Source organism: Neopsephotus bourkii, unplaced genomic scaffold, assembly GCF_033783945.1.
Source record: "Neopsephotus bourkii isolate Nb327-2 ecotype Australia unplaced genomic scaffold, CSIRO-AGI_Nbou_v1 NB_196, whole genome shotgun sequence".
Classification (NCBI taxonomy): domain Eukaryota; kingdom Metazoa; phylum Chordata; class Aves; order Psittaciformes; family Psittacidae; genus Neopsephotus; species Neopsephotus bourkii.
Genome location: NW_026900709.1, coordinates 3,338,239 through 3,365,525, shown reverse-complemented (window position 1 = coordinate 3,365,525; position 27,287 = coordinate 3,338,239). Strand labels below are relative to the sequence as shown.

The 27,287-nt window shown below is 39.4% G+C and overlaps 1 protein-coding gene across 2 annotated transcripts in view; it reads right to left on the bottom strand.

Moving 5' to 3' along the window:
- The window catches only part of SLC39A10 (solute carrier family 39 member 10), an 88,611-nt gene that overhangs the window by 45,274 nt on the left and 16,050 nt on the right, over nt 1–27,287 (bottom strand). Inside the window, exon 1 of one of the 2 annotated variants that reach the window (XM_061376935.1) lies at nt 15,720–15,850. The exons of the other annotated variant lie outside the window; for it this stretch is intronic. The gene's annotated coding sequence lies outside the window, so the exon portion shown is untranslated. Of the gene's footprint in view, nt 1–15,719; nt 15,851–27,287 lie in introns of those variants that run through there. 2 annotated transcript variants of the gene reach the window in all.

The window sequence follows — 27,287 nt, the reverse complement described above, 5'->3', positions numbered from 1 at the left end:
CTTTAATGTACTCTCTTTACATGCTGAGGAATTTGTTTTACGCCCTTTTCTCAAACAGAGTGTAAAAATTTAATGATACTGCCCCCAACATTATTGGAAAGAATCAGTGAGCAGATTAAATGAAGAAAATGAAAGTCAGTAGCTTTTATGTCAGTACCTGCCAATTTTTAACTACTAGTTTGATTGGGAGTCTTTATGTGTGACCTAGACTTAACTGAGTAATGCAAGTGTGTCTCTTCTAAAGCCGGACTGCAATTCCTCCACTATCAGCAGGCAGAACCAGGAAGCCAGGACATCCTTAAGTTACTGGCTACCTGTTTTGAATATATCAGAAGGAACTAAACCTCTCTGGAATTTCAACAGTGGAAAGAGGAACCAATATGAACTACTGTGGATATGCTTCAGTAATCTAAGCTTGAATGAATGGGCAAGCGTGTCGTACAGCTGCATCCCTTCTTTACCAAAGATCCAAAGCCTCAAAGGGACACCTGCAGAGATGACAGGAGACAAGAACATGCACTGGCAGGGTAAACAAACAAAGATACTGCTGGCAGAAATAAAGCAAATTATGAAATGGGTGTTTTGTTTGCTTTTAAATCTGTGTACCAGTAGCAAAATCTAAACAGAGAGGCCCATCGAATTATTGATGACTGGTCCACAGTGTAGGGAAATAATTGGCTAAAACTTACTTCCATGCCTGATAATTACATAAATGGGAATTGGAGGGAGCAGTAGGATGCTGGCCTTCAGGGTGACGTCAGTGTTGAAATGGATGACTGTGGCTTTGAAATGCTGGCATGCATTGAAGTAGTTGGTCCCCCCCATAATTTATATTTTTCTATTTGTTCCACCTGTATTCCATGATGTAAAAGCATGGTAAAATCCCCATTTATACAGAAAGCAAATAAGGGGGCACCAGGAAGTGTATGAATGACATTAGGAAACACTGTGATTTCATTTGGCAGTACTGCTAGGTGCTGCAGCTTTATTTTCTGTGTTGCTGCCCCAGAATGCTTTGCACAGTTGGCTGTTAATTCGAGTTTTAGTGATACAAGTAGGAGTGTGAACTTAAGCATAAACAGCTACAAAGGAGAGAGTTAACTTTAGGTGATATACAAAGAGATGAAGCATGAAGAAAGGACACAGAATATGGTCTAACTGACAAGAAACATGAAAAATCAGAGATGAACACCCATGAAATTACATGGAGAGACAGCCCACGGGGATGTTGCAGAGCTAGAAACTGGAAAGAGTGTTGGGGAGGCCCATTTCATTGCTGGTTTTCAGCTGCATGACTTCACACACTCACTCGATGCCTGTTGCTGTAAACCAGTAGTAATTCCACTGAGCAGCAGAATGGAGTAATACAGTCATGAATAAAGCCAATTATCAAAGGAAAGGAAGAAAAGGGAGAGAAGTTTTGAAGCATTTCCTCAAGCAAGCATGGGACTAGTGGCACTGCTTGTGAAAGAAGGGATGCTGTCATGTGTTTTTCCTCACTATGTATTTGGCATGTATTAGAGCATTGAGAGACCTCTGAGAAAGAAACAAGCAGAGAAAAGATAAATTTCTGCAATGGTTGTGTTGGACTAACATTGCTGAGATAATGGACTAGAGAACTAATGGGGAAGCAAACCAGTCTGAGGCAAACTTAATGCAGTCCTATATACACAAAGGGCAAACTCAGATGAACCTCTAACGGTAGCTGTAATGAAGTTGCTGTAGTCTTCTCTAACAAAACCATACAAATTTGAGTTTGCTCCTTTAGTTGGTAAAGCAAAATATTCTGAGAAAGACTGAACAGCGAAAGCTGTTCTTTATAACATGTTTACATTACTGAACGTATGCCAAAATGCTCCACAAGTTTGCAGTGATGTAATTCGAAGCTGAAAATTAATCTAAAAATGCAAACAAATATTACAGCCTTCTGGACAGGTAGGGGCAGAGTTTGAGCTCTTTAAGGTGAACCATTATTTTGTCACTTCATCATGGTGCCACCTCTCAATAAATCTGTCTGCTTGTGGAACTCCTTCCAACAGGCATCTTTCTTTAAACATACAAAGGGTATCTGTATAGCTACTGAACAGGTTTTCAGTATAAATTACTGCTGAGGTTTCTTAGCTCTTTCTTAGAAGAAATCATGGTGCTTCACCCTGTTCATATATTAAACTGAGTATCTGGTGTTTCTAACCAAAAGCACTCTCACAGTAGCTTTTGGTTATCAGACAACTTATGTAGTTACTAAACCTGGTACCTTAACACAGTAGTTTGAATCATAGCCTTTGAAAAGTAATTACTTAAGATAATCATCTTTCTGTCTATTTTTTTGCAGGTAGTTTAGTCTTAAGTCTTTGTAGCTGGGTAAACACTAATTCACATTTTCAGAATTACTTTTCTATTAATTAGAAGTTAAAATATATGAGACAAATCCACAGGATTAATTGCAAATCTGAGTTTGAAAGCCTGTAATCTAGCTCACTTTTAGCTCACTAAAATTCTGAGAATAAGTTTCTGAAGCACAACATAATATCCTTTGGCAAATCAATATACATAATGAAAAGAAGGAAACTGTACACAGGAGCTTCAAGGCATTGTTTCTTAAACCTAAACAGAAGCTAAAGCTAAAGTCAATACTTATTAATAATTTGCAAGGATGCTTGGAATGAGAATACTTTAGGCAAGCCAGTTACATTAAAAGAGACTGCTTGGGGCTTTCCGGCTCGCAGGTACCTGGGGCTGGGCTGACTCATTGCCAAATACCCATGTGAAGCAGAGGGACGCAGAGATTCTGAGAAATTCTCATCCCCAAAACAGTTCATGGAGTTTTATTTAAGTTTATCTGAAGTATCTGAAAAGTACTTCATTTGGACAGTGTGGTTCTGGGATAACATTATTTATATTTCAAGGTGTTTCAAATTCATAGCATAAGAATGACAAGCATTCGTTGCTGTTTTTCCCAGGGGGGGCTTTAGTCATCTACACTTCTTCTTCTTTAGTCATCTACACTTCTTACCCTAAGAGAAGTATACAAATTTTGGCCCCATCTCAGAAGATATTAACAATATCAAAACTATGACTAATTAGACAACAATAGACTTGGATATGCAGCTCCTAAACAGCAGTGAATCAGAAAATTAACTACCAGCCATGATGCTCCAGAAACTACTTCATGTACTCCCTTCCTGAGAGCAGCACACACACATTACAGAACAGATCAGTCCACTTACATGATGTTAAGTGCCACCTTCATCATTCAGGACAGCAGTGTTTGATTCTTGTAATTCTCCTCTTCCTCATTTGCAGGAGGGAAAGTCTACATGACCTATAGTCACTTCCCTCAACAGCAATAGTTGCAATCTTTGCAGTTTCCTTTCTAAACTACTGTATTTTTAAGGAACTCTTTGAACAGGGGGCTTTTATTTATTGTTATATTGAAACCAAACTTTGAGCTAGTAAGAACAACATTATGGTAGTGCTCTGGTTCTAAAACCAGAGCTGCTGTTTTCACAGGACACTTCAAATTGCTGCACAAAACTTCTGTTAAGCGCTGAGATGTGTGCAGAGCACAAAGCCCCAGTTACTCTGAGCAGCAAAGCAGCAGTAGGCTATTTTTCAGAGGTTATTGCTGATCATTAGGTTTTGGGTTACAGTTAAAACTCAGAACAGTGATTTTTGCAGGAGAGGGCAGGGTGGATCAAAATTACTGCAACTTGTATTGCAGTGCAAACCAGCACAGAAACAGCGTTCATTTCAGAAGTTAATGATCTCATGAGAGCAAGAGACAGCAGTCTTAATGTAATATGACCTGATCAGCAGTTGTTCAGAAAGCTGAGTGAGAAGGAAATAACTAGACTTCAAGAACCTGACAGAGGCAGACAGAGTTGTTCTGAAACACCTGTCTGTGCACTGCACCCTGTTCTTTCTTCACATATCTCACAGCTTTCTGTCTTGCTATGGCTCATGTTCAGCCCTTCGGCTGGAGCCACCAGCGAGGTCATGCAGCAATTTTAGCTTACAGAATGGCATCTAAATAAAGACAACACTCAGCTCTGCTCTCTTGTCCTCATAAAATTTGCTTTCCTAAACTCTGACTGATACAGAGAAAATACCTTGGCCATAGAAACCTTTTCAGAGATGATTCAGTCTTCATAAAGCAGTAGTTTGTACTTTCAAGAATCTCAGCAAAAGAAGCCCACCTTCTTTTTCCCAACGTGACATAAATTAATGGTCTCATATGTATAGAAGCCCCAGAGAGACAGATGTTGTGGTTTCCAGTTGTAGGAAACCAGACCAGCAATTCTGTTCCTTCTGGGGACAGCACTGCCATGTCCTTTTCTCAGCATATACTTAAACAGAGCCTAATCTGTTTAATTTCCAGCTGTAGGGATGGTCATGTTCACAACAGACCACTGCCTTGAAATGCTGCAAATCCAAAGATACTCTATCTAGGACATGCCCTAAAATAGATTTCCTCCTCTGAAGTGGTCTTACACCTGACTTTGTTCTCTCCTCATGTTCCTCCTACTGCTATTACCAATGCAGCTCTAGAAAAGTCTTGTCTGTATTCGGATACTACCAAATTGTCACGTGAAGTATTAATTTGAAGGTCAGGAAACATAGTAGTTAGACTAGTGCTGATGGTTCCTCAGTGGCAGCACTTGCCATGTTGGAATGGTAACAGAATAGTGACAAGTACAGAGGAATCAATAAGAAAAAGAAATCTGTTGCTGATATGGGCTCCTGTAAAACATAAGCCATCTCTTTTTTCACCACCCAGTCATTCTCCTCACTGCAGAACTTTGAAGTCTGTAATTGCTGACTGTTAATTATGTATCATCCCTCTCACACAGTCATGACCTGGTGATGTAGAGGACATGGAATATGTAGGTACTCTGTTCCTGAGATACTGATGGGGAATAGTCTTCCCAGGATTAAGTTTTAAACCAGTTTTCCTTCAATATCATTCAAGGATAGGCAGCTTGAGAATGCTTTCCTATTTGACACTTGCATAATGAACATACACTGGAATGGCCTTTCACAGCATTGCTGAAGTTAGTGCCCTAATAAAAGCAGCTTCTCCTCAATGGACTTTGTTTGCTTTACCCTGACTTTATCCTCAGGGGATTGAAAATTTAGCAATAATATTTGTATGGTCTTGAACTCTCTTGTTTTCGGAAAAAAAGCACGTTGTTAAGTTGAGAGAGGAGTCAAAAGGTGTTTTCCTTTAGTTTCATTTTGTCATGTTCTAGGAGGAACAGAACTGAACAGCAGGAACCTCCCACAAAAAAAAAAAAAAAGAATGCTGGCCATTAGAGGTGTTTTAGAGAACTTATTTCAACACTAATCTTTAAAAATATACATATAAAAAGTGTAATAATAATTTGGAAATTCCTACAGCAATAGGAGTTTGGTGAGATGTTTGAAGCTAGGATTTAATACAATTTAGTTTTAAGTACTGCAAAGCACCCGCAAACTACAAGGCAGGAATGATTACTGAAGTACTTAAACAAGCAAGCCATATGTAAGTGATGACACAATTGTCTTCTTTACCCTCCTTTTAAAACACAGACATTATCTTTGGCAGAAAGATGCTTTCCCTCTGACAAATCTGTGAGCTGCTGGAAAAATTGACACTGATGTTCAATAGGGAACACCGAGTCCTCTGGAGACAATGGGATGTAAGACTTTCCTCCCTCCACCCCCCATTGTGCTTGTTGCTGGTGGAGTTCCAAGAGAATGTGGAAAAAAGATTATTTGGTTTCTATGGCCCTGAAGCAATCATTTCCAGTAGCCACCTAGTGAGCTTAAAGGAAGTCTGCTTGCTTTAATTTTTTCCCTGAAAATGATTATAAAACAAGTTAATAAAGGAGCGTGGTACTTACCCTTCATCAGGCTCAAATTCAGGATTTTAAAGCATGTTGTTGACTTTACACAGGCAAGTATTCCTTGACACCTGGACTCAGTTGCTTAATAGCTCATATCAATGGGAATGTAAATGTGCTATGAGTGAGGCGCATGCTTTAGGGTCCTGCTGAGTCACGTCCTTTGGGTGTCACATTCATTACTGAAAAATGTGGTTGTGACCATACACCAAGTTAGGACAAGAGCATTTGTTATGGAAGGTAGAGTATGGCAGAGTATGGTAGTCCATGAAGCTGCTGTGCATGTGAATGGCAGGGTGGGGAAGGACTGCCAAGTATTTAGACCTCTTCCAGATTCTGCCATTTCTGGAGGAGTCCTACATGCTGGAAGACATTTATTTTGAAAGCAGTGTTATTTCTTGAGGTACACTGCATGCATACACACAAAATCTTGATTTCTGCAGGTACATGATGGCATAACCACATCACCACCACAGCAACATAACAAATCTGCTTTTTAATGGAATGCTTTGTACATACTGAATTCAGTATGAAGCAAGAGAACATAATGTCTTTCTCCATTTGATAGTAATATTTAGGCCTCTAATATGCAGTGTGTGTGCTAGTATGTGTGGCTCTGAGAAATGCAGTGTACCAAATGGTTGATGCAAAATCTACTAAAATTAATATGCTCACTTCAGTAAGCTCTGGATTAAACTTCAAAGTCAGTTTTGTTTCTGAAGTTTTAGTTTCAGTAGAGATTTCTGTAATGACAGTGGAAGAGAAAAATATAAAAGATAAAACCACATCTACAATTAAGTAGTAATGCAGAGCTATCATTAAATGGCATGGCTTGCTTTCCTTCCCATAGAGATCTTTATATATGAAGAAAGGCACCTTCCCTCTCACCCCTTCAAGAAAATTGTTTTAGCTTTTAGTTTCTTTGAGCCATTGTAAAAAATTAGTATATTTCATTGTAAACAGCAAAGTGTTTTGTTGCTTTCAACTGCCAGAAGTAGATGCAGAAGAGAGTACAGCAGGAACCATATTCCAGAAACTAGGTACTGTCTGCCTTAATAATCTGCATCTCCACTTGCCTTCATTTGCTCATGTTCATATTATTAGCCTATAATTACTAAGTCCAGTTTACTCATAATGACAGTTCTGGATTAAGAACAACCTTTCTCTGTGCTGAGGGGATCTATTAAAATACTAAATTGAGGAGTAAGTGATTCTTGTTTTGCCACTTCACAGAAATCTTTCCTTTGCTGCTTTGAGGCCCACTCCTGTAGATCAACTGTAGGAAAAGCCTTAACTGGAATCAGCAAGGGTAGCATATGAATGAAGGTTCTAACCACATGTATTTTTCAAGACAACAGGGGTTGAGCCTCTGAACACACTGAGCCACGCATACTAGCCTATTCTCTACAAATAAATTAATTATAAGTAAAGGGATACATAAAAGAGAATAAATAATACAAACTAAATACAGAGGGAGACTGTGACGTCCATAAGATGTTCAAAAGCATGGGTACTTGTATTTTTGCAGTTTAGGTGATTTTCTTACAATTACTTTGTGTTAATGTTAACAATAGTCTAAATTTCAAATCCACCAAAATATCTTCATTCTAGATTTATAGGAAGCAAGCCTACATTTAAAGCTGCTGACTAGCACTGTAAGTTTATGACAAACTGTATTTGTAACACACGTCATTTCAGCTCCAGTGTTGTAGTCCTGGAACTGGACTAATGCCTATTACCAGCAAAGGCACTTTGTTTTACAAACAAAACGCTACTTAAAAACTCAACTTTTTTTTCCTTCTTTGTTTTCCCCAAGACACAGGAGTAGTGCAGCACACTAAACACAAACCATTGACACTGGTTTCATACAAAAACATGACCAGGGTTCTTGAGCCATGACAGTGGTCTTGAAAGGTGGACTGCAGAATATTTGAAGCTGCCTCACATTTGACTGACTATGCCAGTATAGTCTGACCTTTGCCAGTTTTTCTGTGAATCTTTAAAATATATTTTAAATCAAGTTATGCAGCACAGAAAGCTAAGTCATGACCATTTACAGAACACAAAACCACCAAGATTATGATACCTAAAAAATGCTGACACCAAAGCCCAGTGCCACTCACTCTCTCTCTCTTACAGTGTTAGCTAAACCCAAAACCTGATGCTGCTTTGATTTTGGATAAAAAAAAAACAGCTGGGTCTCACTGTTGTGATTCAGTGCTTGATGTGTTCAAGGCAGGTCACTGTAATCCTTTCAGGAAAAACTATTAATCTGGTCAAACATGTTTTCCATATCTAAGTCATCATTACTCCAGCAATGTCTTAAGACTTACAGCAAGTCCTACTACCTTTACTCAAACTAGTACAGCTCCTTTTCCAGGGATCAGATCTCTCCAACCACAGTCAAAATGGATTCAAATTCTGTTTCTCTAATGCTTAGGTATGCCAAAACATTTAGATATGTCTAAAAACATTTCATGCAGAGATGGAATCAGGATAGATCTTCCTGAAGAAGAAAGGAGCAAGCATCTTTTAATTAAGGAAATAAAATTTTCTAATGAGCTCAGAGGTGGAAGTTTACTAAATTAAGGCTGCAGAACAGGAATAGAAAACAAGCTGTGCCCTGAGGATGGCCTTCCAGTTGAAGCATAGGAAGACATGTTCATGGAGTAGTTAGCTCAGACAAGCCTGTTGGGTGCACAGCATTCAGTTTGTTAATAGACTCTGTCTCTATTGGTTGACACTTTTCATATGATCAAGTTGTTTTATCACAATGTTGGGGGTTTTACCAGATAGATTAATGATCAATAACCTGAAAATAAATTATAACCTCCAGTTTACCTGGTATAAATCTGAAAAATACATGCATTTCACTTTGTATTGTCAAGCATAAGTTACCATGCTCTTTCCAGAGTAGGATATCTGTTGTGGAACTGCTTTGATTTAGGATTCCTCTCAATGGTTGCACATTAACTAATGGTTGAACATCAACTAAATACCAACAATGGTATTTTCTTCTAGTTCCTTACTTAGAACTTGATTTGTACATTCAAGTCTAAACTACACACCAAAGAGACTGCAAATTTCAAATTGCAATGTTAAAACTTCCTCCAAAATACCCTTTAAGTATTTAGAATTACTTTAAGAAACACACAAACACACTGTAGAGGATAGGTACCCCATCTGTGCAAACCCAGGGTGCTTTCTTCTCCATATGAGAGAGGATGGTCTAAGGTTAAGCCAGCAAGGTATGGATCAAGTAGCATTAGGTCTGACAGCACTACAGTAAGAGACAAAATGGACCTGAAGGACATTGCAGGTATTCCCTGCAGTCATGCTCTGAGCAGTCAGTCACAAATGCCTCTCTTGTGCTACAGTGTTTTTACCTTCTATTCTTTCTTCTGGCTACTGAAGCCCTTTATTCAGGTGGAGATTTACAGACGGTGATATGTGGAAGTGGGCTAATTTAACTCTCCAGTTAATCCTGTTTCTCGCTGTTTTCCTCCAGAGCTAGCAACAAGTAACAAGACATTGGAGAAGGGTACTAGAGTGCATACCAACAGAGACAACAGTGAACCAATTCTTGAGGTGGTGAGCATCCTTTATCCAGATGGAATTGTAATAATGATTCTTCTTGGACAAGATGGATACAGCTATAAAAAGCCACAACTTTTGAAATTCTGCTAATCTAATTGCTCTTGTGAGCCCAATTTGGTTATACTGATGTGTATATATTTGAAAATCATAATAGAAGAAAGGCACAAAGTGAACAACTGATGTTTTTAACCTTGCACTGTCTTGCCCTCACTTCTTTCTTGAGACAGTTGAAGGGTTAACAGTTTGCTAGCTACATCTGGACTGGAACTGGGCTCTTATTAACTGGAGATACTGCTCCACAGAAAGAGTTTTAGCTACAAACTTCTATTTCACGGTGCAGTTCAAATATATCTGAAGACTGGATGGCAGGAATCCTCAATTTGAAAAATACAATTAAGATGTGGAGCATGGGCTTGCATCACAGAGTGGTTTAAAATGTAGTTCAAGATTGTTTCAGGGTAATTAAGACCAAAGGATCAGAATCATTTTCAGACAAAATTAAAGAGGTGGAAAATGCACATGATTATATGTTCACTGCTTTAATAGAAGAAAATAAAGGGTTTGACCTGAAGAGAAGCAAAATGGAAACTCATCTGGAACAGACAAGTGTCACTTGAGTCAGGTGCCTGAAGGAACTGGCAGTGTCAAAAAGCTTTCTGCTCCCACCTCCTCCTTTGCAAAAGTGGATGGCAGATATGTTGAAGTAGTGTTTTAGGGAAAATTCAGAAGGTATTATGAGCTAGGAGAATGCCTGAAAGGAAGTGTCTGAGAATATTAAAGTAGCTCATTTGACACATTTAACCAATTTTCATAGTGACATAGGTTATAAGAGATTTTTTTTATCTTCAACTGTGGCAGTTTTCATACTGTACACTAATGTCCCTGAAATGTCTTGGAAAAAAGCTCTAGCTATTTGTCATTCATACATCCCTCTTCCCAATATTCAGACTCTGACTAGATTAATAGGCCTGCTCCTAGATTTCCCTCACTGTTGTATGCCTGGAAAAAAGTTAGACAAATTGCTGTAGCAATAGAGAATTACCTCAGCAAGGGTAAACTCTTGAACACTCCTAATATTCAAGCTTTACATATATGGAAATCCCCTGGAAGATCTACTGGTGCAAGATGATCAGCCCAATAATACTTCTATGCTTTCCAGTCTTCAGCTCCTAGATAGAATCTTGTTTAACAAACAGCTTTGGTGTATTGGTCCCATTCTCAGTGAAAGACTTCAGAGCTCCTCTCATGTGCAATTACTGCAGATAGATGCAAGCGCATGATCTTTTTTAAACCATGATTGGATTTTACTTGGAAATTTGTGGCATTCACTGAGCAGGCATCCTTATTACAGCTTAAGTGCGGGGGCTCCCAACATAAGGAGGACATGGACCTGTTGAAGCAAGTGCACAGGAGGGCCACAAAGATGGTCCAAGGGCTGGAGCACCCCTGCTGTGAAGACAGGCTGAGGGAGATGGGCTTGTTCAGCCTGGGATGAGAAGGCTGTGGGGAGACTTTATAACAGTTTTCAGGTAGTTGAAGGGGACATACAAGAAATCTGGAGAGGAACTTTTTACAAGGACATATAGTGACAGGAAGAGGGGTAATGGCTTAAAACCCAAAGAGGGCAGATTTAGACTGGATATTAAGAACTTACTTACTGTGAGGGTGCTGAGACTCTGGCACAGGTTTCCCAGAGAAGCTGTGGCTGCCGCATCCCTGGCAGTGTTTGAGGCCAGGTAGGATGGGGCTTTAAACAACCTGGTCTAGTGGAAGGTGTTCTTGCCTATGGCAGGGGAGTTGGAACTGGATGATCTTTAAGGTCCTTTCCAACCCAAAGCAGTCAGTGATATAATGTGAAGTCTTATGTTCCTTACACATCACATTTATTGTGTGACATAGCAAACGGTGCCCTTGAAATACCGTCCTTATAGACATCCTATGTTGGCAGACAGTAGCCCTGAACTATGACAGAGTTTCCATGTAGGCCACTTCTCCCAAGACAAGAGGAAGTGATTCCAAGTCTTCCTCTTAGAATCAGCTTTGGACAGACAGGCCCTTCATCCTACACAAAACCTTAGAGATTATGTCTTTTCAGCCTAATTGGAATGTAAAACTAAGTCTTAACTAACAGGAGCATAAAGGAAAAATATTTTCTTCAGTTCCCTTCCAGTGATATCTAGATGATCTTGTTCTGGACAGTGAACATTAACTTGACATTTCAATTTAATATTAACTCCATGATAAATGATGGCATGAAAAAACCAACCAGCACATCATCATTTCTGACACTACTGCAGCTCTATGAAAAGGCAGCAAAAGTGACTTAAAAGTACTGATGAGGAAGGAGAGACAAAACCTAGAAGCCATTTAATATATCTGCTATTATAAAAAGATTTACTGGTCTTGATATTTAGTAGTTTACCTGGACCAAAATCACAGTATCACAGTATCACAGTATCACAGTATGTTAGAGATTGGAAGGGACCTCAAAAGATCATCTAGTCCAATCCCCCTGCCGGAGCAGGAACACCTAGATAAGGTTACACAGGAACGTGTCCAGGTGGGTTTTGAATGTCTCCAGAGAAGGAGACTCCACAACCTCCCTGGGCAGCCTGTTCCAGTGTTCTGTCACCCTCACTGAGAAGAAGTTTCTTCTCAAGTTTAAGTGGAACCTCTTGTGTTCCAGTTTGTACCCATTGCCCCTTGTCCTATCATTGTTTGCCACTGAGAAGAGCCTGGCTCCATCCTCGTGACACTCCCCCTTTATATATTTATATACACTAATAAGGTCACCCCTCAATCTCCTCTTCTCCAAACTATAGAGACCCAGCTCCCTTTGTGCTTCGAAGTTAGACATACTGAATTAACATTGTAGTTTCAACTGGTCTGAGGGAACAAGACTTGTAGAAGAATGCAAATAATGAAAGTGTGCTAGCAAGTATTAAGATGAGCATTGTAATACCTAGGCTTAGAGGCTGAAATTAGAAGCACAAGAAAATCCCAGTAAGTTACATACCAGGTCAGATGAACAACTGGAAAAGCAATATAGAGTTTCTGACAGTCAGTTTCATGCTGTCTCCTTGCCAATAAAGCCCAATTTTCTTTAGTACAAAAGGAGTACAACTCATGCCTATTAATTTAAAATAATTTAATGGCCAGTACTACTTTAATGCAGCCTCACCTGGAATGATATGTTAGTGTTTAAATGGGAGCTTAATAAAATGAGTTAAGGAGAATAATAATGAGAATGGACCAAATGATGGGGAAAGAGGGGGATGGAGGGGAGAGAGTTGTCTGTTGGGCCAAATAAGAAATCATAAAAGCAATGGAGATTCTGGAATACAGATGAGGGAGTAAATTGGATGAATAAGACTGTATTTAAAAAATGCAGATATGAGGTAAAAAGAAAAAGGGAACGGAGAAGGACAAGGCAAAAGTGGTTAGTGAAAAAATCTTGGGGAAGTTTTGTTGACTGAACAAGTGCAGTGACCTTAAAAGAACAAGTTTGACAGAGTGAAAACCTAAGTAGTACTTGAAACCTTAGGAGACATTTTAACAGGGAAGACACTTCTTGACATTTATCAGGATCAATTTTGGTTAGGGTTTCAGTTTGTACAGTTTCAGCTCAGGAAAAATAAACTCTGAACTCTTGTGTAATTATGACTTTACTCCTGAATCCCCTGAAAGATAATGTTGATAATTGGTAACTTTGGTACCAATACCTTTGGTATTGTAGGTAGAATTTTTACAGTATTATCAGTTTTGGTTAGGAGCCTGTATAGTCCATCAGTTAGAAATAAATGTGTAAAAAACATTCATACAGGCACAGTCTAAGCAAGGTAATGGCTAGCACTAGGCTCTCAAAACAAAGTACACATGGTGAATGCCTCAGTAACTTAAGTCAATGGATTATCTCCTTGAAATAGAATCCATGTTCTTATATCTTCTGGAATACCATGCTGAAACACTGAACAGGAAACTGCCAAAATTCAGTAACAGGAAACATTAAGTATTGTTAGGTGCACAGGCCCCACTATCTTAATGTATATGAAGATGCTTCTTGGCTATTACTGCCAAAGATGTTTCTTTGACCCACATTTCTGAATTGTCATCTTTATGGTAGTCCACATGAGTACAGTGGCACACTTGGCTAACCTTTGGGTACCTGAGAGTGATAGTGGAGGGGAGTAGGGAGGGCACATTATGAAGATAGTCCAACATCCCAGTTTAAAGTTTGCCATGCCTGTAGAGGGTGAATACCTTGATATTAGTTAGGTATCTTCAAGTCATTAAAATCCATGTTATTAAATTCAGGTTAAGAACGAGTAGCAAGGTTGGTCATACAAAATCCAAAATAGGTAATTGAATTACATACAAAGCACTTACAGACAGAGGACAGAAATAAGAGGGACCGTCTTACTGCAAGACGAGGAGTTCCTTCTGCTTCCCTTCTGTCCAGTTGCAATTAATTAACAGCCAATGTGCTGTCAAATTCTTAACACAGATATTCAGAGATCTGGTCCATTTGCATAACTTCTGTCCTGATGGAATCAAGAAGCCTAGTATTGTGAATCCCTTTTTTGTACTACCAACACACTGCTTGGGGAATTAAGAATCAAGGCTTCTTCCTCACTCCACCCTGATGAGAAGGATTTCTTAGTATTCATTCAGCCCCAGGTAACTTCAGAATTCCTCTTTGTCGCTGAGCACCCCTTTATGCTTTCAAAGCATTCATTTCCTTTAGGCCTATCTAGGAGCAATCATCACCTGCCAAGACAGTGAACAGGTTATGCTAATGGTACTCCAGAAGAGTTTTAATGTGCTGTAATGTAAAACACCCTTTCTTTTCAAGCAATTCAAGACCCAGGCTGATGCTTCTTTTCCACAGAGCTTAACATACAACCTGATATTTTACGTGCATATGCAACCTGCCAGTCTGATTTGATGTAATTTCATAATCCAGTTTACTTGCAGTTTATCCAAGACTTTATCTGAAATCAAGCGCTGCAGCATTTTGTCAAAGTGGGTTTGGGAAGACTGCCCCTTCTGCCCCTGAACCCTTTCCCTCCAGAAACTGTTTCTGGGGGGCAGTATGATCTTGCAACCCCTAGATTTGATATCCAACTTAGAGGTGGTACCCCTCAACCTTGCATGGCTTTAGCTATTGATGATCCATCACTGCCAAATTTAATTTTCAATTATCTAACATATTTCTTAAACACAGACGCACACTTTTAAGCACACTATGTAACATTTATTGCTTGATAAGAGTGCAACAAATTTACCATAACCCTTTTTAGATGCAGGTGTTTGAGAATCCATTTGGATAGCTAAGTTATCTTCTGCTCTACCATATTCACATCACTATCTGTTCGTTTAACATCTAAAACAAGAACAGTTCTAGAGGAAATGATGTAATGCAATTGTTTCTGTTCGAGTTTCTGAGCCTATGCCATTAACACTCTGTACATGAACAGTGGGAAAGTAGTTATGATGTGTCATTAAAGATTGGTGATGAACACACTAACAGCAAGTTTCTCATTCGTTACTGATTAACACATCTGATTCAGGTATATTCTTCACTTATTTTGTATGTGTCTTCTCTTTTTTTTCCTGATCACCCAGCAGGTCTTTACTTACCAAATTGTGTATTTTACAAAGTAGACAATACAAGCTGCTGAGTGCATTAAGTGTGCAACAGGCTTTCGTACCACCTCTACTACGTTTAGAGCTAACATCCAACCCTCCTCTATGAAAAAGCTGCAAAACTTGCAACACTTCTGAATTAATACAAGAGATGGTCCAATGTCTGTATTACATCTGATATCACGGTTCCCACTTATGAACCAACCAACTTCCTGGGAGAATATTTTATGCCCACATTTTAATCTGAAACTACAAAGCTAAATTTCCAGGTTTACTGCTTCTGCTCACAAGCTGTAGGAATACTTCTCTCTCTTTGCTCCCCCTGATGCTTCATAAAGAGTCTGTGGGACAGGAAAAGCTAACTGACTTCCCATAACTCCTGTTTTAACGTAGTAACCAAAGTCTGCCCTCAGATTTATACCTACAGGCTTAAAGTTAGGGAGTTTTGAACAGACTCAGATTCTTGCTCTGCATCTGCAATTTTCCTAACAGTTCTGTAGAAGTCTATGCTATTTCACCATGTCATTGTCTGATAGCATTCTGTCTGCTTGGCTAGGATAAAAAGAAAGAAATGAAACATCCTGTTATACTTACTGGCTGTCCCGGAGATGACTGGACTCTGTCTTCACAGGGGAGAAAAGGGACTAGATATTGTACTCTAATTATATGCAAAGGATTCCCTAAGCCTCTTATCCACACCACTGCCACTGAAGACTACTGGGGTAGCATCTTAAGGACAAGGAGGTCCAAATCACATGGAGAATGCTTATTAAATGAGATTGCTACCAGGAACTGGCCATGAAACACGCCATGTTTGGGAAAAAGCTTGTCCTGAAAACTGCGTAGGATTCCTGCCTCTCTGACTGCTGGTAGCAGCTTTGTGGATTTCCTTGGAATACTTAACAAACAAAAGACACCAAAGCTGCAGAGGACATGATTATGGGCTGTGTAATTGTGAAGAAACTTCTGCGCTACAGAAATAAGATTATAATAGTAATAAATGGCTTCCCCCCCCTTTTTTTTTTCTTGCATCAGACAATAGAACATCCAGTATCAAATAATCAAGAGTTGACTTGTTTCCCAGGGCTTTTACATCAGTTCTGACAGGAAGCAATTACAGGTAGTTTGTTTGGACACGATACTAATATTACCCGTGTTTCTGCTGGAAAAACTGCACATTTAACTAAATGGAATTATTATGATAAACTTTAGTTATCAGCTGTACATATCTAAGAGACCAAACTTGTCAAATATCTTTTTAATAAGTTGCTTCAACATTGCAAGCGAAGTTTAGACACGTGTGTTTGCAGTTTAACACAGCAACATTCAAATGAGGGCAACTGATCTGTAGATTAGAATTATTTATACAGGTAACAAATTAAAATCTCCTCATTACAAAGCCTTACTTGAATACTATGTGATTGTTCAACTGGGATAGAGTTACACAGTTGAAAAGTGACATGGTTGGAAACTAAAGTCAGGCTATTCTGAGCAGTGTTTCAAAGTCTGTTTTCAGATGTTCCTAATCTAGTTTTGTTTTCACCATTACATTTGCATTATCCCCAGAAGCTGTTACTAGCCAAGCATGAAGCAGCACTTTCTTCACACCAGTAAACCCCCTTGGCCTCTATACCTGCCAGATTAGCTACATCCAGTGGAAAGCAGTGTAGCCACAGGGCAGAAGGTCAGTTTGAAGGAACAGTAGCTGCAGTTGGCAAAAAGGATCATGTTCTGCAAGTCAGAAGAGAGGCACTTAGGAAAGAATTGTCCTCCACCCAGGAGGGTCTCAGTACTACATGTGAGAGCCTTGCCTATCAAAGCCTTCCTAGGGGCATCAGTGTGCTTTAGAGTTTTATGATCATAGAATCGTAGAATAGTTAGGGTTGGAAAGAACTTTAAAATCATCAAGTTCCAACCCCCCTGCCATGGGCAGGGACACCTTACACTAGACCATGTCACCCTAGGCTCTGTCCAGCCTGGGCTTGAGCACTTCCAGGGATGGAACATTCACAGTTTCCTTGGGCAACCCATTCCAGTGCCTCACCACCGTCACAGTAAAGAACTTCTTCCTTATACCTAACCTGAGCTTCCCCTGTTTAAATTTGAACCCATCACCCCTTGTCCTATCATATAATTATAGAGTTAAATAATAGTAACATTTGGTTCCCCTAGCTGAATAAAATACTAAAAATCTGATGCAACTGTTTTGGGAAGGCTTATTACATATCTACAAGGCAAAGATTACAGATCAGCGTTAATTATCAAGACCTCATTTAGATAATCAAATTTACCTTTCATTATTGCTCCGCTGCATTCTCTGTATATTTTAACATTTGGCCATGAACATCTTAACATCATTACAAGAAATTATATTATCTATGGTAGGATTTTTTTAAATTATGTGAAAAATCAATGTGAACATACCTACATACAGAGCAGTTTAGTACTCTGAGGAGTAAAAAATATCATTACGACTACAGAGCAGTTGAGAGAAAAATCTTTGAGTAGTCCTCCTAAGTACACTCATAAGACAGAAAATAATAAGTAGCTCACTAGAAATCCACATTTAAATATGAACTGCCTCCTAGGTGCTGGACTTTTATTTCAGGGTAAAGCTGATATAGCTGAAGCTAGCAGACCTGTAAATTTTCTGTCTAAATAACTTTCAAAGCTATTTTTGAAAAGGGTCAGAAACTTTTTCTTTCTTGCACAAAAAATACTTGTTTTTCTAAGGATGATTACAATTATTCTGTCAAACTCACAGGACTTCAGCACAGCCTAATTGCAAAAATTGACTGACTGAACTAAGAAACGAATAAGGGAGAGAAATGCAAGTATCTGCTATCAACAGTACTGTTGTTTCTAGGTGATGCAATAGCTAGGAAGAACAGGACTGCTAGATGCAGGAGACTTTATATACAAACCCTGAGGTAATGAGTGACACATTTTAATGCAGATGAATGCAAAAAAAGATAGGACCAATGAATAGATATTTGCTGATAAGAAAGAAACAAATAGATGTTAATGCACGGGAGATAAAGAGAGACACGTCTGTTCACAATACACCTAAAATGGCCAAAGTGATTAGGGAGAACATCACTATGTAATGTATGTAATGCTGTTGGATTATAGCAAAGAAAAGCACAAGTTGCCTCTTAAATAATGAGCAGCATTGGTCTGATTTTATACTCTCTTGGATCTCCCTTGAATACAGCCCTTTGTCTGAAATACAACACAAAACAGACCTTGGATGTAAATACATTTCAAAATGCTTTAGAAGAAAACCAGTAGCTGTACAAGAAATTCCTCACAGTAAAACCAAAACTGTTACTTAGGGCTTGAATTCTGAAGACACATAGTACTTGACTTGTGCTGCAATCCCAGTCATTTCAATGCCTCAGTTTGTTTCTGTTGAATCTTTCCCTTCCTTGTCATTTGGTCACTCTGATAATTCACCTTGCATTTGCCAGCTGACAGGAGTTCTGGAGAAGCTGTTTAACAAAAGCCACAAACCCTAAAAGCACAGCCCTGGAAACTAGCTGTCTGAAGGATGGTTAGAGAATCTCCAGTTTCACACCCACCACACCTCTCCCCTGCTATGAAATACCAAGAGAATTTGTTTTCATGAAGGCCAGACTTAGAACATTCAGAATTTGACATGTCACAAATCACCAAAAGAATAAAACTCACCCCCCAAAACTGAGCTAACCATTAACTTCTTCATTTGAAAGCAGATTTTAACATAATCAGGAAGCATGAGGAGTGATGCCTGAAAGATACCTCCCATAGGTAAGATGCAGGAGGACAATGCTACATTTTTTCCCAAGAGGGAATGAATCAGCAGGAAGACAGCATGTGTCCTGTAAAAATCAGTAGGACAGGCCCTATGATCAAAACAAAGAATGAAGAAAATTAACTCATAAAAGCACTAGCAATTTGCCTTAGTTTTAGAGTGGTGAAAACTACAGGAGATGGGAGTGCTGAGAGCTCGATCATTTTCTTTGGAAATAAACACCAAAATACACATACAAAACACCCACCCCAAGCCCTAAATACAGCATATTTGACTGTAGGAAATGGAATGTGTTTGGTGTGCATGGAATAAAAATGTTAAATGGCTTTCCTATACAAGTTACTGTCTTGGATTGCCAGAAGCAGTTGGTTAATCATGTAATTAGATGATCTGGGACAAGATCTTACACATAGCTATGATGGCATTTAAGCTTTCACTCTTCAAATGCAGTATGACCCATTCAGCTTTCATTAACTTGAATAGGATCATGATCTTTGAATATGGTAATACCTGCCTTTATTTCACCCACCAATTACCCTGAGCTGTGTGCCACTCCAGGGATGGCTTAGCTGGTGACAGCTATTCATATTTATAAGACCAGAGTGTTCCTTCTACTTCCACTATTCTTCCCTCTTTCCTTCTGAGCTTTCTTTGAAAAGAAGTCTGTGCCACTTTACATTCATTCCCTTTTCAGCCTTCACCAACAATTCTGGCTAGAGTGCTTGATCTAGGTGTACTCAATTCAGTCTGGCTGAGCTGTGTCTCCTCCATAACTGAGAGGCTCAGGTACATGTTGCAGGAAACCTGATGGGTGTTCTCTGTGAATGCAAGTCATCAGCCTGCTGGAAATCTGTTAGACCATGTACTGGATTTACTACACATAGCTAATAACACATTGCTGTACATCTGATCTGTCTTACTGTGCTAGTCGGTATAAAGTTACTGTAGTACCAAGCTTGTAATCCTCTGGATGTGTGGGGATACAGTGGTCTACACCGCTGAGCATCCAATAGGTAGTACATTTAAAAGGACTGGCATATTCCAAATGCTGTACACACACGCAAAACCAACCCATCAGCTCTTGTAGTGTTAGTAGCTCATATGGGAGGGGTTATCTGCACATGGTCCCTTCTACATTATGATCTCTGTTGCTCAGAAGGCCGCACACCTCTTTGCCCCTTCCTTCCATCCCACTGCTCTGCCATTCTGTGTTCTTCACCAGGATTGTTCTCCTCATTGAAATATTAGTTTTATGTATATACCAATAAGTGTTTATATTTATTTGGTTTCATATTCTGCAGCTTCTTACATATGGTCTCAGTTTATTTATAGAATGCTAAATACTCGCTAGAAAAAATGGCCTCCTGTTTATCATGTTTGGATTTTATACTCACAGTAGGAATTATGCAACCCAAATTTGACAGGCATTATTTAATATAGACAGTATCAAATTGGGCTGAGAAGAAGTATTCACTCTTGATTTAACCATACTGCCTCTTACTACCATGGAACATCCTTTCTTGAAGAACAGAGGGTTATAATCTGTTTTGTATAATTCATTTAAAAACCATAAGGGCCTCTGGTTGTCAGCAGAAACCAAACAGCCTCTTAGATTTTGTATCTTAAGTAGGTTGACATAGGCTAAGCCAAATGGGAGAACCAGCAGCAGACAGCATCATTAAGTTTAGTCTGTACCATTATTAAACCAATGCCTGTGACTGCTTTTGAGATACTAGCTAATGGCTTGAGGTGCCTTCCCTTGGAATCAAGATCAAGGTGCTGATTATATTTGGTTATTAACAATTTTATGTATTTTTCTGACCTTTTTTTTTTTAAAATTAATTTATTTAATTAATTATTTATTTTAAAGCTGGGGAGTGTTACTCTTTGTGGTGCTCTTCCTGCCAAAATCCAGTTTGGGCTGTTGAGCACTCCTTATCCAGCACAATCTGGTTTTGTTACTGCCTGTTTTCTTGGAGAGAATATCATGCTACAGGGTATGCATCTGGTAGTTAATATACTTATTATCAAAAGTGCCTTTTGCAATACATCTGCATTCACAACCCAGGAAGCCCAGTGTTGAAGGATCCCAAAACTGTAAGTGTTCCCTGTTTTTTCATGGCAACACCCAGCAGCAGAAGTACTGGGGTTCAGTAAGATCCCAAGCTTAGGTTGGGATCTGAGAACCATCTCCCACCAAGGTGACTGCAGTGTCCCATATTAATCAGTTGCACTAGGGACACCATGGCCTCATCTCACCTACACAGTGTGATTGAAATCTGAACTGTTTTCTGGGGACAAAGTAATCTTTAGGAGAGCAGGATGCCATATCCACCCCCTCTCACCCATCAGTTCTCTGGTTTAAGCTGACTGACAGGCAGTAGCTGTCCCAGTGAAAGTACGTATTGTTGACAAACTGCTAGCATGCAAGGTTATTGATGGTTTGGAGGAAATGGGGTTTCTGAACTCTGTAGGTGTTACTGCTGTCTTTTGCCTCCCCTTCCAAACCAGACATATTTTCCCACAGTAATGCAAAACCTAGTTCACTTCTATGCAGTAAGCAGCATATAACTTACTTGGAATTAGGCTTTCAAGAGCAAGGAAACAGCTCACATGAACGTGGAAATGTTTGTCTTCCTGATCAGCATTCCCCCAAGTATTACAGCCATTTACCTATTATACCAATGAGCAGCTAAAGGGTAATGGTAGATAATAAATGTTTGGCAACCAAGGTTGCATCTTCCTGCTTTACTCAGAACTCGGAAGGCATCCAGCATCACCCAGTTCGTGGTGAGAATGGAAGTCAACAGGAACCTAAGAGCTGAGCTTAGCCTCCCTTTTGGCAAGAAAACTACCACCTGGTGAACCACTTCTGCAAGAAGTAAGCTGGTTTGCAACCAGCTTGTGAAGGCCTTTGTTCTCACAAATAATAAGCTAGAGATACTGCACTGCAGTGACACCAATCAAAGAAGGCCTAGGGATGTGAAGTGCAAGATAAAAGGAAGCAGCGGTGCTCGTGGTACAATGCCCAGCTTCACATGCTTCCCAGCCAGTTTGTAAGCAGGTTCTCAGGTAAGAGAAAAAAGGGTTTGTTTGAAGGTCACCCATTCTTCTGTGCCTAAATAGTTTCTGGTAAAGTGTTGGTTATTCTCAGAAGAATTAAACCATCAGAGTCACAGCTTCATGCTGGGCCCAAGGCCAAAGGGAAAGTAGTTTTGTGAAGCCTAGTAAAAGCTCGTATAGTTTAAGAATTTTCTAGGCTCTTTTCCATCCTTAAAATTGACACCCATGTGTATGTGTGTATGTGTGTATATAAATATATATATACATATACACACAGTTTAAGTGTTACACATTTGCATACTCTTTAATCAGCTGAATTGAAAAGCAGTCACTGCAAGCTGCATATGTTTATGAGAAGTTCACAGAGGCCACTAGATTTACTGTCATTATATGTTACCTTACTCTGTCCTTCTCTGCAGTAATATACGCAAAACATTTCCAACTTCTGAGTTAGGAAACAAGGGAACAGTCTATGAATGAGAGATTCAGGACAAAGAAATCAAAGATTCTGAATCAGGAAAAGCCTCCTGTTTAAGATGAGGCAGTAGGATGATATTATCATACTGCCATCACATACTGGAACACCATGAAAAGATCCTGAGGCCAGTACCAGAACTGAAAACAGTATAGCTGGGAAACATGGCTGAACAGGACTGGAATTAGTAGCTGCTTTTAGTTGTGACTGGATGTCTGACATAGAGAGGATGGTGCAAGGAATGGATTTTAGTTGTAGATACTCTGGTTAATGATTAAGAAGAGAGAGGTGGTTCCTGGCAAAACTGAAAACTACCTTGAAAATTTGAAAATTGAAAATTTAGAACTCTTACCCCTCCCCGCTCCCTGAGATGCTTCCACAAGTTTATAACTATCACCTTTATGTATGGAATATATCATTTCTTATGTTAAGCCTGTCAATAGGAAGGTCACACCTGTCATGCTACTAAGAGAAAGCTGGACCTAAAAGAGTCACACTCACAGGGAGGTAGTTTCAGAGGTAGTGGAAGAGCCCTATCAGAGCACAGGAATTTTTGCTGACAGTTCTACTGAGATGCCACTTCTTTACGCTCTCACGCTCCTTCCTAGCATGTCCAAAATAGAAAGAAGATAGAAACAGCACAAGTCCTAGCTCTGCTGCAGACTGCATGGAACTCTAGCAAGCCTGAAGGGAGCATGTCTGCCACTTGCAAAGTTATCCTGTTTTCCTTCTTAAGTTTCAAAGAAAGAGAGTCCATCAGGCTGTTAAATCTATTGATTGATTTATACGTTTTAGACTTTCTCCACTACAATTAGACTAGAAACATTTTGCTGAAAGCAATCTGGTCCCACAGCAGGGCTCCTGATTAGCCTTTGCTGTTCACTCTACCTCCTAAGATGGAAAGATACAGTCTTTGCTGTGTGGGCCTCCAAAGCCCAACTGTGCTTAGTGGATCTAAAAGCGCTGGTTTGGGATTATAAGCAAGAACCAAAGAATGAAGGAAAGCCAGGAAGTCATCAATCTAGGAAAAAAAGTTTTAACTTTGGCTCCTCCTGCCAACTGATTAAAAGCCAACACAGCAGTTTGGCTGGAAAGACTGCTTCCCTCCCAAGCCCCAAGGTAAGCAGGTATTGTAAATGATCTGGGGGAGTGGCAGCAGAAAAAAGTAGAAAATTGCTATTAGTTTGGACCCAAACAAAATCTAAGCAATGCTTCAGCTACAGGGTGTGTTAAACTTTGCTATGGATTGGAGCTCTGCAGCTCATGACCATTGTCAACTGCGAAACTCATGTACTATATTTAAACAACAAAAAAAAAGATGTAATATAGCATAGGCATGTGTTGCCGAGACAGCGAACAAGCATGCACATTCACTTAATTTGAATGGTAAAGCTTCCTCTACTGAAAGAAGACAGTTGCCCCAAACGTTGGGTTGAAGACAAGTGCTCTGCACAGAGCTGGGCATCATTTAACATATTACTTATGTGGGAAGTCACCCGTGATGTGGATGAAGCTACATATTTGAAAATATCAGAGTCATTATGTTAATTGTTTACATCAATGACTACTGAACTTTACTACAATGCTAATGAACCTATCAATGGAGGACAGATGCAAGAGTACAGAGGTTACAGTATGGTAAGGAGTGCTGATAAAGGACGTGGATAATGAAGACAAATCTCATTCCCTTTTCCTCCTCATTTTGTAGATGAGGCCACTGTGTGCAAGAAAGGAGTGAAAGGCAGGTTTATCTCATGCAGTCAAAAGGTAGGAAAATGATTACTCTTATCGCTCTGCAACATTTTCTCATCTACTGTAGAAGAGAAGCCAACTCTGCCTTGAGCTACATCCTCATGTTGGTTGCTGCTGCCTAGCTGTAGTTGTTATTACTATTCTCAGAGAGCTGGGGGGGGGGGGGAGGGGATAAAGGAAAAAAAAGATTGCTCTATCACCTTATTTTCACCAGGAATGTCCTATTCTAAGGGACCTCTTGCTGTATTAATTTTATGAAGAAAAACCTGTGGCATTACCAGTATTTTTACAGAGAACTGGAGTTCAGGCATTCCTCCAGAACAGAAGACAGCAAAATCCTCATGACAAATGTTGTAACAGCTTCATGTAAGGAGGATGTACAAGGAACTAAAATGAGGCTGTATGTAGTGTAGATTGGAAAGAACAGGAACTCAGAGACTTTTAACCATTATTTGACAACAAATCATGTTTATGATTCATGTTGGCCTTTACTGGCATATGAAATGGCAACTGAAAGTGCATGTGTGGGAGTGTTGAAGTGGGTGTGGAATACTGCCCTTTCATTTCCTTACATAAGAAAGCCCCCTACTATGGTAATGGCAACATATCATATTTCAAACCTGAGCAGGACCAATAGCAGGAGAGAGTTTAGAATTTTTTACATTCTTTTGATCATAAGTGGGGGGAGGGAAAGAAAACCCAAAACAATTCAAAACCTCCAAACGACAACCCCTAAACTACAAAGAATAGATCTATTTTCAGTGAAGAATCCAGAAGAGCGTGTGGCAGGCTTTACAGAATATATGTCATATATAATTATCAAATAACATCTATATATATAAACTAATTTTGGAGAAACTAGTAGGAGAGCAAAGGATGGAACACTTTGAATTATGGTGCTAAAAGAGTCCAAGCTAGGTCCATATAAAGCTACTGAAAATACAGAGTGAATTACAGGCCACAAATAACACAAAGCAAGCCAGCAGCACCCACCATAGAATAACTAAAAATGAGATCTCTTCACTGGTAGAACAAGTTATGATGCAGAAGGCATCGAGACCACAGCCACTGGCAGTTACAATACACAGTAACTTCCAAAACAGAGGCTGTATAAGGAGTACAAAGAAAACTATCTCTCCTCCACTTCTTCAGTGAATTGCTGACATGAGTGATGTGTTCAAACACTGACTAACCATGGTTATCCATTCTCTGCAGGACACACTGCACTACCAATGATAACTCACTCTAACTGCCAATCTGAGAACTGGCTTCAAGTTTCTTATATAGTAAAAAAAAACCCCACTGCAAACAAAAAAAAGCTTCAAACCTCCGATAGAAATATAGTACAGCATATAACTGAAGTGTGTGCCTGTAAGATTGCTCCCTGCAAAGCTCCCTACAGCTTGAGAAGAGCTGAATTATGCTCACTTGTATGGAGATGGGGCATAGGCTGGAGGTGCCAGTCCATTGCATATATCCTCCCGGCTCTTACAGATGCTGCAGCAGATGAGGGTGTGGGGAAGAAGAGGAGCATCAAGGAGGCAGAAAGATGCAACATTAACAATAGCTAAGATTGTTGAGATCCATTTTAAATTTCAGGGCTTTCTGTCATGGCAGTTACAGCCACAGTAAAGTCAAATGTGTTTTCAAATGAAACCACTGCAAAGCAACATGTTAGGCTGAGCCGCTTGTGAAAGTCTGTTTTTTTTCCACTAAAATTCAATAGGCATTGCACCCCTGGACTTCACTGGACTCCTGAAAATCTCAGACTTAAATTTTTGTAATTTTGTAATTTTGTGTATGGGAGATTATTTCAAAGTTATTAAGAATAAAGTTACATGGATTTGAGAGAGAAACTCTTGAGAAATCAACACCGGTTACATTGCTTTGGGAGGAAGAGATCAAATGAGTCATTACCAGATTAAACATGCTTTTCATTCTTCGGAAGCTTTGCTAGATCACATGGCTCAGGTAGTTAATTTAAAACCTAGCCCCTCTGAGTTTCCCACTTTGTTGTACAGATACAAGCAATTCTAAATGCAGTTAGGCATTATAGTTTTGTAAGCTACTGGATTTCTATTAAAGTTTTCTTAGCAAAATATTACCTGTGAAATAGAAAAACAAACTGAACATTACTGAGCATTTTAATACTTACAACAATACAACAACAACAAGAAACCACACCAAACATACACAAAACCTCTACCACTATTTAAGTTTGCAGATTTCGTTACTTGAATTAAATGTTTCTGCCTCACATTTAAAATTTCTTCTGCTTTAGAACCCATACCCGTAAAATATCACTACTCAAAAAGAAAACCAAAACTATTTATATATATAATAAAGAAAGAGAAAAGGACAAAAATGAAAAGCAAGATCTGGTTATCAATGCTGCTTCCAGCAGACAAACTGGTGTGCAGAACAAACTTATGATTAAGCATCTGTATTAAGGGCTGAACCACAGAAATTCTAAATACTGCCATAATCTTTGGCTTACTTAATGATTAGCACAGATGGGAACACGGACAGAAAGGCTGAAGGAATGCTAGTGGCTATTGGCACTAAGCAGAATAGGTTGTTACATCTTCTGCTGGTGTTGCTTAAAGTCCTTTGGCATCAAAGAGCTAGAAGGTACTTCTAAAGTTCATACCTTCCCAAGTTCATACCCTGTTCATCCTGAAGTCATAAGCTATTAAGTCACATCACTTGCTAAAATTCTTTAATGTTTTGGGAATGACAAATCATAGAATGGTTTGGGGCAGAAGGGACCTTGAAGATATCCAGTTCCAACCCCTGCCATGGGCAGGGACACCTTCCACTAGAGCAGGTTGCCCAAAATCCTTTTCAGCCTGGCCTTGAACACTTCCAGGGATGAGGCATCCACAAGTGCTCTATGAGTTTGATATAATTGCCCTTACTTTTATAATAGCATGGCAACACCAGAGAGATGGTCTCAGAATTCAGTTTAAAACAATTACAATGCCAACAGAATCAAGAACTCATCTTCTAGATGTGTTCCAACTGGGGTTAGTTGTTTCTGTTCTTGCCGCATATGATTAGTGCTGAATGCATTTTAAAA